The sequence below is a fragment of the Sinocyclocheilus grahami genome, unplaced genomic scaffold (assembly GCF_001515645.1).
Source record: "Sinocyclocheilus grahami isolate Dianchi unplaced genomic scaffold, SAMN03320097.WGS_v1.1 scaffold79.1, whole genome shotgun sequence".
NCBI classification, from domain to species: domain Eukaryota; kingdom Metazoa; phylum Chordata; class Actinopteri; order Cypriniformes; family Cyprinidae; genus Sinocyclocheilus; species Sinocyclocheilus grahami.
Genome location: NW_015505258.1, coordinates 1918788 through 1932142, shown reverse-complemented (window position 1 = coordinate 1932142; position 13355 = coordinate 1918788). Strand labels below are relative to the sequence as shown.

At 40.6% G+C, this 13355-nt stretch overlaps 1 protein-coding gene and 1 long non-coding RNA gene across 2 annotated transcripts in view; both read left to right on the top strand.

The window, feature by feature from the left end:
* The window catches only part of LOC107586295 (zona pellucida-like domain-containing protein 1), a 39195-nt gene that overhangs the window by 11939 nt on the left and 13901 nt on the right, over positions 1 to 13355 (top strand). The window lies entirely within an intron of this gene.
* Positions 4014 to 5487, top strand: LOC107586276 (uncharacterized). The gene is made up of 3 exons (XR_001609342.1): positions 4014 to 4276; positions 4439 to 4552; positions 5267 to 5487. It is a non-coding gene; the product is annotated as an uncharacterized lncRNA (long non-coding RNA).

Here is a 13355-nt window from a genome sequence, read left to right as displayed (position 1 = left end):
TCTGTCTGTCTGTCTGTCTGTCTATCTGTCTGTCTATCTATCTATCTATCTATCTGTCTGTCTGTCTGTCTGTCTGTCTGTCTATCATAAATCAATGCTGTCATCTCAAAGTTTCGGATGAATTTAATGCGTTTTTTAAATTAAAAATGATATATATATATATATATATATGTATAATGATAAATGGGTCATTCCTGGGATTCGGTAACATTTCAACTTGGAATATGTTTTTCAACTACATGTGATTCAACTTCTAAATACCCCACATCATTAGGCACATATCAAACTTCCAAAAATAATATTTTCCCACCTCAGGCATTAAAGACCTTTTATTATTGTCAGTTTTCTTCAGCTTTAGACACCTTTTTTTCTCAACCCCGTAATAACGGACAAAATAGGATTGTTTTAAAAAGGATTTTACACAGAAATTGTTATAAAACAAACAGGTACCTACTGCTCATGTGCCCCTGATAACAATTTAATGATAACAAATGTAACATTTATCATCATTTTCACATTTTTATAGGACTGAAGCTAAAAATACACAAATTGTGTGTCAACGGGTATTTTTGGAAAAAAAAACTGTTTTTAATTTAAAATTTTTACTAAAACCACAATTTTATTGTTTTAGCCCTTAACATGCCAGATGGTAATCAGCAAGAAATACTTTTGTTCTTAACTGTCTTCCCTATATTTTTCTAAAAATATTAACACACAAGGTGTGACGGGTTGAAGACTGTAACACATTTGAAGGGATACATTGCCTTAAATTTAAATTTTTGGTTTTGTTTCTCTCTCATATTGTCCGCTTGTTTGTGGGTCAACATATCTGCATGGCCAACATTGTCTTTCTGCTGCAAATGTGGGTGCAATTTCTGATTTATGATGCTTGTCAACGTTTAAATGGACATATTACATTAAAAATTCTATTTAAAACAAAAATATGAGTTTTCATGATTTTGGAGTATATACAGTATTATTTACTGAAACCATATTTTTTTAATTAAAATTATTAATAAATGAAGCAAATAACTCAACCCTGTCACAAGTTAACAACCCCGTAACAATGAGAAATACATGTATTTGTGACGGGGTTGTGGTTTTTCACACAAAATGCCCACTGCTCATCATATAGTGTAGGAGAGTAGACCATATATGGCAGCAATAAAATAAGTACGTTGTATATCCTTATAGATTAAAATAAAATGTTGAAAAAGTTATAATTTTCCATCTTAATTTTATGTGACGGGGTTGAGTTGTTAAGCTTGACAGTACCCTCTCTGACTATAACATGCCTCAAAAATATGAATAAAAAGTATGATATTACTAACCATTTTCTGCACCACTATTAAAAAAACCTGAATGATGTCACATATGAGTGGAGTCTAAATTATTATGTGCATAGAATGGTTAGTGTGACGGGGTTGAGTTCAGACTGAGGGACATACTGTAACTTTAAAGTCTGTTTTTTATCAAATATTTAGCTTTTTTTTTAGAAAAATATTTTTTACAAGAAAGGAACATAAGTAAATGCTTACATTGTACCAAAAGTCACAGACACAATGCACATTTTGTTAATAATTTTATAAGTACAAACTCAGTGAAGTGCCTCGGGGGCATGACAAAATGCTTGGTTTAAGATAAATATAAGACATTATTTTATGCTAAAAAATATTAAAATGCAATAATTAATATTATTCATTATAGTGGGCATCCCAAAGTTTTGTGAAAAGCTTCTAACAATTCACTTTGGTGAACCACCACTTCACTCTGGGAACTCTGGGGGACTGAAATATTACCGAATCCCAGGAATGAAATGGGTCCCACTTTGTTGTCACACATGACCTGTATTCACCCTTATAGGATGCTTGTATTTATTTATTCTGTACTGATAAATGAGAATGTTTGTGACCCTGGAGCACAAAACCAGTCTTAAGTCGCTGGGGTATATTTTTTGTAGCAATAGTCAAAAGTACATTGTATGGGTCAAAATTATAGATTTTTCTTTTCTGCCAAAAATAATTAGGATACTAAGTAAAGATCATGTTCCATAAATATATTTTGTAAATTTCGTACAGTAAATATATTAAAACTTTTTGATTAGTAATATGCATTGCTAAGAACTTCATTTGGACAACTTTAATGGTGATTTTTTTTTGCACCCTCAGATTCCAGATTTTCAAATAGTTGTATCTCGGCCAAATATCCTAACAAACCATACATCAATGGAAAGCTTATTTATTCAGCTTTCAGATGATGTATAAATCTCAATTTCGAAAAATTGACCCTTATGACTGGTTTTGTGGTCCAGGGTCACATTTGGCTTTGGTTATTAATATTTTCTTTTTATAATGTATTTTATTATTTTTATGTTTCTTATTGATTGGCTACAGCTCCACAATGGCACTGCAGTATAGCTGCACTGTAAATCAGCCACATCAACAAGTGTCCACAAGGTGGCATAGTCATGAAAACCCCTGTCAGTCAGAGAGCTGTCACAGTTGTCAAGAGTGTAGATGATGTTAGTAAGACAATCAGTCCACATACACTGAAAACAATCCGTGACTGTAGAAACTAAATGTCCGATAAAGAGGATGCAGGTATTGTATAGAGGGTGTGATGAGTTGAACTTAAACAGAAAGCACAGCAGAAGCTGGACACACCTTTGAGATCCAGACAAACAAAGCGGTTGATCATTTCAAGTGTTCTGGGATGTGATATTTTCAACAAAAGGGAGTTCAATCAGAAACAGAGGAATATCATTGTACAGTTTTATTCACAATAGCTTTTTATACCTGACCTGGATAAAGCTAAAGGGCAGACAAGCGTGCAGTCATGACCCTGTCATAAAAAATAAAGTTTGAAATCATCATAAACATCACATTCACTGAATTCTCACAGGTTAACCAAACCTATGGAAAAGAAAAACAATTCTGGAAATGAATTATTAGTTAGTTTTCCGACATGACTGAAATACTCATTATATTTATTAAGAAACATTCATAAAAAATTATTAAAAAATCGTAATGTTATACTAATTGTTGAATACCAAAAACGTCTACTGACCATTTTGAAGAAACTCTTTGAGAATCATAGTTATGGCTCTGTCTTACAAGAGGAATTCCCTTTTTTGTATGTATTGAAAAGGTGCTTGGTTTCATCAAGGGAATGTCCTGTATGTGGTTGCTGTCCTAAGAAAAGAACAGTGGGTACCTTTTTGTTGAAATAAGTGTTTAACTATGATGTAAGTACTAGTGTTAGTGCCAATATTCATAAAAAGAAATTATATCTCTCCTTGTTAAGTGACCAACACCTTTTTTTAACACCCTACCTGGCGACAAAGTGACTACACCCGCCAAACATTATATACCTCTGTTAAAGCATATTGGGAAACACATTAAAATAAATAGTGAGGACAGTTGCATATACATATATGCTATTCATGCAATACATTTGAAAATACTGTCTCTTATATCAAATCTCTTATGTTTCTTTGTATTAAAATCTCTTTTTATATCAAATTCATCTTATACCCTTATTTAATTTGTTAAAGGGACAGTTTTATTAAATTTTTTTGTCATTATTTACTCTTTCCTGTCGTTCCAAACCTGTATTTTTTCTGTGGGAACACAAAAGAAGATATTTTAAAACATGTTGCTAATAAATCAGTTCCATTGTGTAGACAAAAAAAAAACATGTCTCACACATTTCTCAAAATAATTTATTTTAAGTTCCACAGAATAAAGAAAGTCATACAGCTTTTTGGGTGAACTGTGCAGCAAATAATTATATATACCTAAATTGTGATTAATTATTTTATAATGAATAAGAATTCTACTTCATCAAACATTAAAACTGAAATAAATGATTAAAAATTATACATTCCATTATTGTCCAAATACATAACCCTACAATGGTATTGTACATTTCTATTATTGAACTGTTGCATTTGCTTGGCCCGATTGAATAGGATGAATTGAAATCTTAAGACCTTAATGAGGAAAGAGGCCTGACATACTTTTATTTCCATGCACCAGTTTCAATTGTGGTTCTAGCAACTATCTGTTCAATCAACAATATTGATGACAAAAATTGTTTTGTAAACTCAGTTACCAGATCTGAATAGATATCAGTGTGGAGATCGCTGGAGAGTCTCGTGTTGCTCTGTCTTTTGTCATGTTTTCTCTCACACCCTTCTCATCTCTATAAATACCCAATCTGGAAGAATCTGCAAGAAAGGAAGAAGTTACTCATCAGGAGTTTATAGATCCAAAAGGTAACGTTTCTTTTACTCTCTAAAATAATCTGATATAACATTTTTATTATTTAAAAAAACAGACTAGTTTTTGTCTTAAAATATATTCATATTAGATGAAAAAAGTCTGAAAGAAGTGTTTGCTTCATTGGTTTGTATTTTCTAATGCTTAGTCTTTTTTAGTTTGCCTCAGGATGATCAGAATAGTTCAGCTGTTGTGTCTTTCTGGCTTTCTTCTACTGTGTGAAGGTCAGGGTCTCCAGACATGCCTCACTCACCCCACGTACAGACCGGCAGGTTAGTGCTTACACTATTTTCTTAATCAGATTTGTCTCATTTTCCAGGAAATAAGATCTAAACATTGTGAAAAAATGATACATTTACTTGAGAAGCAAAACTGTAGAAGATATAAAGATGTATTACACTCTTAACTATAAATGTGCTTAAAAGGTTCTTCACAGCGATGCCATAGATTAGAAGAACCATTTTTGGTTCCACAAAGAACATCTCTTTCTTAGCTTTTTATAATCTGAAGAACCTTCTTTCGTGAAACGGAACCTTCTTTTGTGAAACAGAAAGGTTCTTCAGATGTTAAAGGTTCTTTATGGAACCATTTAGACAAAAAGGTTATTCTATGGCATCATGAAGCACCTTTATTTTTAAGAGTGTGGACAACACATTTTGTTATTTGTAACTTTTGGATTTATATTATGTTCTTACAACACTGGCAAAAAGATTAAATAAAGTCTTAAAAGGTCAGCCAGTGAATTATAAAGAAAAATAATGGGAGAAATTCTCATTTTAGAAAAATTTATGATCTTTTCTTAAACTTTTTAAACAAAATTAAAATGAGCTTAGTTTGGGTTCTCAAATACATGTATCTTGTTTAAAGGATATTTTGACATTTCTACTAGAAAACAAAAGAAAAAAAACTGATTAGAATTATGCATTCATATGATTCAAATTAATGCAGGAGCAGCTTGAGTAGCAGAATATTCATATGTCTTTCAGAAAACGCCGACATAACAGTGGTGTGTGGAATCAGTCATATTTTTTTAAAAGTTTTAATTTGTCCAATGTATTTCGGGGGATACCACGAATCATTAATAGCGCTCAATTCTAAGTTCAACGCCCCAGCCTGCCATGGAGTATCGGACTGGACTGTCAATCCTCCCGTCTTGCTGTTCAACTTCTCAATCTCTCAGGAGGTGCTCACCCTCTGTGGCAACAATATGAACTCATAAAATATGCGCAATGCATGTTGACCTTTAAACCTTTATTTAACTTCCAACAACAGATATTTCAGCACAATGAATGTTTTTGCGCTGATTATTAATTGTCTGTTTTCCGGCTGTCTGACGCGCATGCACGCGCCACTCATTCAGTAAAGATTAAAATTGAACACAGACTGTCAGGACGGACCTTTATGCAAAAATGAAAATGCTCGCGTGAATTTGTGACCTTTATACATAAGGATATGACTGTTAACTGAAAGTGTTTTTGCGCTGAGGACGCACACGCATCTGTCAAAGCACCTGACAGGGCAAGCCATTATGCTAATGCTTGCAGCATCTCATTCTGTTTCCGCCACTATTTTAGATGCATTTTGTCCATAGAAATAAGTAAATTCAGTGCTTTAATTTGACGCGACCGGCTGAAGTTGGACAAGTATGTAAACTCCGTTGGACGTGCAGTGTGGGCAGACCCGATTAATCGATAATGAGAATCGTTGTCGATGATTTTCATAATCGATAATAATCGATTTTATCGATTAGTTGTTGCAGCCCTAATGAAATGGACGGTGATGTGACCCTGAGCATCTCTTTCTTACCTTTTATAATCTAAAGAACCTTCTTTCGCGAAACAGAACCTTCTTTTGTGAAACAGAAAGGTTCTTCAGATGTTAAAGGTTCTTTATGGAGCCATTTAGACAAAAAGGTTATTCTATGGCATCATGAAGCACCTTTATTTTTAAGAGTGTGGACAACACATTTTGTTATTTGTAACTTTTGGATTCATATTATGTTCTTACCAGAGCCGTGCACAGGGGGGCGGCCCGGTGGCTAGAGCCACTGCCCCTTTGCCCTCATCGGCTGAGTTGCCCCTCTCACCAATCCCCCCATCACCCCAGCTCAAAGCGGTCTGTTCCCGCTCCGCTAAAGATCCGCTGATTCCGCTAATCCGCTCCGTGTTTTCCCGCCTGCTCCGCAGCATCACTCACGATCTGTGTGCTGCTCTCTGGAGTGAAGACCACAGTTCCCAAGCAATGTGTTGCATTAACAGGTAGACCGTGGATGCATTACAATCCACATAAAAGTCAGTGGATGATTCGCTGAATTAGTAATTTGGTCGTTTGCTTCTGTATTTCTGTCGGTAATGATTTGCTCTCGGTCTTTTAAAAGTGATAACAACAAAAAATATCCACGGTCTTAGAATTAGAATGTCTAATCAAATTATTGTACCCGATCAGATCTAATATAAATAACACAAAATTCGCTGTTGTTGGCACACTTTGTAGACAAAAAAAAATGCCTTCGTAAAAAAGAAGACAGAGACAGAGACAAAGAGCGAAGGGAGGCTGCTAAAGGCAGTTCAACATTGCAAACACGAATTCAAAGCTCCAGCAAGCCAGCAGTTAAATCCTCATATAGAATATTTAGCAGTTTGTCACACTTTAATTCTTGTAATTAAGTATATTTCCCATTATAATCACTTGTCTTGATACTACTAATCTATAACACATCATATTTTATTAAAACCATATTAATAGTAGGCCTATAAATGGTTAAAAAATAATATAAATGTTCTAAATTAGTTGTTTATTAGTATATAATATAGATTTATGCTGTGAAATATTAAATTAAATGTCTAATACTTATAGGGGAGAGTGCGGTAAGATTGGCCATCTTTTACTTATGTGGTCCTCAAGATAAGTTAAAGTGCTGCAGGGGTGGCTCCACTTACCCACTGGCTCAACTTACCCCACTCTCCCCTACTTCCGTTGAAGATGAGGCAGAAGCAGGCTCAGAGTGTGAGGGAGTGCCCATTCTTATAAAAAAATCTACAATAAAGTCTGAAATTATTACAGAGTGTGCTGTTTTCTCTTTTAATTGTATATTTGTTACAACTGGATAATTTGTATTAACAAGCACCCACCCCCCTAGTGCCCCTTTTTTGGTTTGGGCCACTGCCCCTCAAAATGTCTGTGCACGGCCCTGGTTCTTACAACACTGGCGAAAAGAATGATATTTTCTTTAACTTTTTAAACAAAATTAAAATGATCTTAGTTTGGGTTCTCAAATACATGTATCTTGTTTAAAGGATATTTTGACATTTCTACTAGAAAACAAAAGAAAAAAAACTGATTAGAATTATGCATTCATATGATTCAAATTAATGCAGGAGCAGCTTGAGTAGCAGAATATTCATATGTCTTTCAGAAAACGCCGACATAACAGTGGTGTGTGGAATCAGTCATATTTTTTTAAAAGTTTTAATTTGTCCAATGTATTTCGGGGGATACCACGAATCATTAATAGCGCTCAATTCTAAGTTCAACGCCCCAGCCTGCCATGGAGTATCGGACTGGACTGTCAATCCTCCCGTCTTGCTGTTCAACTTCTCAATCTCTCAGGAGGTGCTCACCCTCTGTGGCAACAATATGAATGTAAGAGCTTTTCACTTTAAAGCAATCAACTTTGACATTTTTCATCCTACAGATTTCCATAATGTGTGTGACATGTTTGTTGGTTAGATTACAAGTCAAGTGGGATCAGGGGTATTCTCCAACTTCTCCCAAATCCAGTTCGTTAATGTCCCTTTTTTGGTTTGGGCCACTGCCCCTCAAAATGTCTGTGCACGGCCCTGGTTCTTACAACACTGGCGAAAAGAATGATATTTTCTTTAACTTTTTAAACAAAATTAAAATGATCTTAGTTTGGGTTCTCAAATACATGTATCTTGTTTAAAGGATATTTTGACATTTCTACTAGAAAACAAAAGAAAAAAAACTGATTAGAATTATGCATTCATATGATTCAAATTAATGCAGGAGCAGCTTGAGTAGCAGAATATTCATATGTCTTTCAGAAAACGCCGACATAACAGTGGTGTGTGGAATCAGTCATATTTTTTTAAAAGTTTTAATTTGTCCAATGTATTTTGGGGGATACAACGAATCAATGGCGCTCAATTCTAAGTTTAACGCCCCAGCCTGCCATGGAGTATCGGACTGGACTGTCAATCCTCCCGTCTTGCTGTTCAACTTCTCAATCTCTCAGGAGGTGCTCACCCTCTGTGGCAACAATATGAATGTAAGAGCTTTTCACTTTAAAGCAATCAACTTTTAAATTTTTCATCCTACAGATTTCCATAATGTGTGTGACATGTTTGTTGGTTAGATTACAAGTCAAGTGGGATCAGGGGTATTCTCCAACTTCTCCCAAATCCAGTTCGTTAATGTCTCTGGATTAATCAATTCTTGGGATCCCAGCACCAGCACTATCAATTACAGGCAACAACTGATGTACCAGTTTTCGTGTCTGTATCCACTGCAGTATTTAGTGAACAACACTGAGCTCAGCGTGTGAGTATAAATGCCAAGAATCTGTTTCTCGGTTGAGGTTTCTGCACTCAAACTTGCGTGACGAAGTGTCTTTTTGTGCCAGCAGGTCAGGAGTGAGTCTAGCAGTAAAGGACAACAATGGCACCTTCGTCAGTACTCTAAGCATGGGTCTTTACAGTGTAAGGATCTTTTCATTAAATAACACTTAATTAATCAGTGAATACAAGTTTATTGACATCCTCTCTTTTTTTGAATGATTTTTAGACTGCCGACTATACAACCAAACTCCAGATACCAGGATCTGGGCTGCAGTTGAAAACTCGCATATATGTGCAGGTCAAGGCAACAAATCTCACAAACAAGTAAGAATTCAACTCTCCAGTGTTATGGTATATACTATTTTACTCTTATTAGTTTAAATTAGCTTTTATTTTCAGTTTTCAATTGAATTTTAGTTTAAGTATGTGCTTGTCATTTTCTCTTTTTATAATATTTCTATTTAGCTCAATTTATTTTTATTTAAGTTTTATTCTTTTTATTACTTCTATTTAAATGTATTTATTTCAGTCAGTTGCCAATGTACAGAGCCTGCATGGCATGCAGGGGAAAAAATAAATAAAAGCTAAAACGTGCTGGTGGTTTCCCGTGTCGAGTGGGTTGCACACATCAGGCTGCACTACCCCCTGTTTAAGTTGCAGGCAGCTATCTCCCCTGTGCGCCTCAGCACCCTAAAAGAGCTTTTTCCCTAAAAGATTAATTACGTGTGCGTCTTTTTAAAGACGATGTTGTGTGGCAAACTTGACGTTACATCTTTGTAAAGACAATGTGGGTCTTGCTATAGACAATGTATCACCCGGGCATTTCTGGATGCGGTCGTTACCTGACGCTGGGTGATGGTCACGTGACTGGGCATCTAGCACGCTGAGGTGGCATTTGTGGATGAGTCATGTTCTCATTGCGGGAAGATGATCATCTCGGAGTCGCGGGCCAAGCTCCGTTTCCTCAAAGGAGCGGAGTTCCATTGCCTCTGCCTCGATCTAGTTCTCGTCATGGCAGCAGTCAGGCGGGGGCTACTTCGGTCTGAGGGTAACAGGGATGGCAAACCCTTCAGGGAACCAACCCTTGGGGGACCATCACTCCTCTTGCACTCCGCAACCAGTTGAGCTGCCAATGGAACGTGCTGGGCCCTCTACAAGGACCGTACCAGCAGTATCCCTTGGCGCTCCTCCCGACGACCAGATGTCGATTGCTGCATCGGGCAAGCCGGAGCTTTCTGGAGAGGAAGATTCGGCTGTGCTGCTGTCCTCCAGGATTGTAGCAATGCCTGAATAGGATCCGGAAATAATGGCTATGCTTTAATAATAATAATAATAATAATTTATTGTTATTGCTGTAGAACAACGAAATTACATTAGAGCATCATAATACTGCCTCCACCCGGCAGGGCGAACCATGCCTCCCCTCCCGGGTCTGTAGGTGCTCGACTGGCCAGCGATACTTATATTGCCTGTGGAGAAGCTGCCTCCACCTTACACGCTACGGCGTTGTTGCAAGTGCACCAGGCCAAGGCACTGAGGGACTTGCACGAGGGTGGTCATGACCCGGAAGTTCTCAAAGAACTCCGCACCGCGATGGACCTCGCGTTACGAGCGACGAAGGATATGGCGCGGTCTTTGGGTCGTGCAATGTCCACTATGGTGGTCCAGGTGCGCCATCTCTGGCTGTGTCTGGCCAACATGTGCGAGACGGACAAGACACACATCTTGAACGCCCCGTTTCCCAGACCGGCCTTTTCGGCGACACGGTGGAGAACTTTGCCCAGCAGTTCTCTGCTGCCCAATAGCAGACTGAGGGGCCGGGTCCCTGCGTTCTTCCTCGCTGCCCCACTGCGGGTACGCCTGTAGTTCCGTTGGTGCCTCTTACACGGCGTCTGGGAGCCTGGCTTCGAACCGTCAGGCTCGGCTATGCGATTCAGTTCGCCCGGTACCCTCCCAATTTCAGGGGCTTCCACTTTACTTCAGTGAAAGCAGCAGATGCCCCTGTCTTGCGTGCAGAGATCGCAGTCCTGCTGGCGAAGGATGCGATAGAGCCGGTTCCTCCAGCCGATATGAAGACGGGGTTTTACAGCCCCTACTTCATTGTACCCAAGAAAGGCGGTGGGTTACGGCCAATCTTGGACCTGCGTGTCTTGAACTGGTCCCTTCACCGGTTACCGTTCCAAGATGTTGACACAGGAACGCATCTTTGGGTGCATCCGTCCCCGAGATTGGTTTGCAGCGATCGACCTGAAGGATGCGTACTTCATGTGTCGACCCTTCCGCACCACAGACCATTGCTGTGGTTCGCGTCCGAAAGGACGAACATATCAGTACGAGGTCCTGCCCTCCGGGCTGTCCCTGTTGCCCCGTGTCTTCATGTAAGTTGTTGAGGCACCCCTTGTTCCCCTGTGAGAACAAGGCATTCGCATTTTCAACTACCTCGATGACTGGCTCATATTAGCTCTGTCTCAGGATCAGCGGGCAGGAGTGCTCCTAGACCAGGTTTCCAGGCATGCTGTGGTTCACACGGATGCCTCAACCACCGGCTGGCCCGTCGCATGTCACAACTCTCCCGCCACCTCCCCCTTTGGAGTCAGAAGCATCTGAGGTCACATTCTGTTCACATTCCTGGGTTACTCAACCGGGCAGCCGACGAGCTGTCTCGAGCTGCGTTCCCGAGAGAATGGCGACTCCATCCCCAGACGGTTCAGCTGATTTGAAGATGTTTTGGAGCCGCTCAGGTAGACCTGTTTACCTCTCCAGAAACCTCTCACTGCCAGCTGTTCTACTCCCTGACCGAGAGAACACTCGGCACGGACGCACTGGCACACAGCTGGCCGCGTGGCCTTCGCAAATATGCGTTTCTCCCAGTGAGCCTTCTTGCACAGACACTACCCCAAGAGGTAGTTGACATCATCACTTCAGCGAGAGCACCGTCTACGAGACTTACACTTTGAAGTGGAACCTGTTCGTTGAGTGGTGTTCTTCTCACCAAGAAGACCCCCGAAGATGCCCGATCAGAGTCGTGCTGTCCTTTTTGCAGCAAGAGTTGGAGCGAAGGCTGTCTCCCTCCACCCTCAAAGTCTATGTCGCTGCAATCGCTGCTAACCATGACCCCATAGAAGGGAAGTCGCTGGGGAAGCATGACCTGATCATCAGGTTCCTTAGGGGGGCGAGAAGGCTAAATCCTCCACGGCCCCCCTCTATACCCTCTTGGGACCTGACTCTAGTGCTCACAGCACTACAGCAGGACCCATTTGAGCCTTTGCAGACAGTCGAGCTAAAGTTTCTGTCAATGAAAACTCTGCTCCTGCTTGCACGGTCTCCATCAAGAGAGTAGGGGACCTGCACGCATTTTCGGGCGACGATTCGTGCTTAGAGTTCGGGCCGGCCGACTCCCAGGTAACTCTGAGGCCCCGGCCTGGCTATGTGCCCAAGGTTCCCACCACTCCCTTCAGGGATCAGGTGGTGAGCCTGCAAGCGCTGCCCCCGGAGGAAGCAGACCCAGCCTAGGTTTGCTCTGTTCCGTCCGAGTCTTAAGGTGCTACGTAGACCGGATACAAAGCTTCAGGACCTCAGACCAGCTCTTTGTCTGTCACGGAGGCTGGCAGAAGGAGAATGCCGTCTCTAAGAAGAGGATGGCCCACTGGATAGTGGATGCCATCACCCTGGCTTATCAGGCACAGGGGGTAGAGCTGTGGGCTGGGCGACCCCTAACACGTTCGCTAGATTCTTTAGCCTTCGTGCGGAGCCGGTATCCTGCTGTGTTCTCACCTCAAATGGGTAGAAGCACTGAGTGGCCCCGGCTTCGGGTCAGCTTGCTAAAACCGCTCCAGAGAGTCCATATAGTAGACCCTGTTGAGCTCATCCATCCCCTTGGCAGCCAGATGTGGCGAGACTTCTGCCATTCCAAGAGGGTTATAATCACCTCCAGTCTTCCATATGCACCTAAGGAATGTTCATATGTGTATTTGCTTCCGAAACCTCCTTCGGGAAGGTTGGAACTCCGCAATGTCCCTGTCCCAAGTCGAATGGGTACGTTTTCCCAGTGTTATCCCGTCTTACTGATTGGGTAGTGCCACAGCAGCCGTAGCTGGTACTCTTGTGGTAAGCCCTGGCCTATGCCAAAAAGTAGGGGCGCAGGTGGCTTCCACGGGACACTGGAAGGGGCAGTACCTGTGGCTCTTTGTTAGGGATCCCAATTCGTCGGACATCCGACGTGACATCGGGAGTGACCGACTGAAAGGGAACGTCTCGGTTACATATGGTAACCCTCGTTCCCTGAAGGAGGAAACGGAGACGTCACGTCCCGTCACCACAGCTCCTGTACCACGCTGAGCGGCCAGGTCACTGGCTCGGCTCCTCAGCGAAAACCTGAATATGCACTGCATCTGCTGCCTACTTATACTCACGCTGTGATCAGCGACAGCTGGATGCAATAATCGCATGCCAATGTGCATTGGCTCCCTTTAGTTAAACTCGAAGTAGATTGGTCTCT